The sequence below is a fragment of the Myzus persicae genome, unplaced genomic scaffold (assembly GCF_001856785.1).
Source record: "Myzus persicae strain clone G006 unplaced genomic scaffold, MPER_G0061.0, whole genome shotgun sequence".
NCBI lineage: Eukaryota > Metazoa > Arthropoda > Insecta > Hemiptera > Aphididae > Myzus > Myzus persicae.
In genome coordinates this window covers 535,453-536,211 of record NW_019100714.1, presented here as the reverse complement: position 1 = coordinate 536,211, position 759 = coordinate 535,453, and positions in this window count along the sequence as shown.

Genomic DNA, 759 nt, shown 5'->3' with positions numbered 1-759 from the left:
TAATTTTTCTAAAATTTTTTAAAAATGGTTATTTTCAAGTATTAAAAATATTTTTTTATTTTCTAAATTTTGTATCAAAGTTGATATTTTCAAAATTTTTTTTTTTTAATTTTTTTTTTGAAATAATATAATATTTATCTTCAAAATGGATTTTCAACAATTTTGAAGTTTGAAAAAGTTATTTCGAAAAAAAAATCATTTTGAAAACTATTTTCAAAAATTATATTATTAAAAAAAATTTTGAAAAAATCAGAAAATAGAAAAATTATTTTGATACAAAAATTTTTGATTGCTTGAAAATAACCATTTTGAAAAACCAATTTTTTTTTTTCAAAATATAATTTTTTTTTCAATTAGTTACATAATGTTTTTTTTTCAAAATAGTTTTAATTTTTTTTCATAACAAATATATAATATTTGAAAAAAAAATGAAAAAAGAAATAACTTCGAAATCACTTTTTCAAAATAATATTTTTTTCAAACATTTTTGGTTTCAAAATTATATTTTTTTTCAGTATGGTTATTTTCAAGTTTTCAAAATAATTTTTCTATTTTCTAAATTTTTTTTTATCTAATCTGATTTTTTCGAAATTTTTTTTAAAAATAATATATTTTTTCAAAATAGTTTTCAAAATGGTTTTTTTTTAATATTATATTTTTTTTTTCAAAATTTTTATTTTCACAATTGTTTTTTCAAAACTTATTTCAAAATATTTTTTTCCAACATTTTGATTTCAATGTAATATTTTTTTTTTTTTT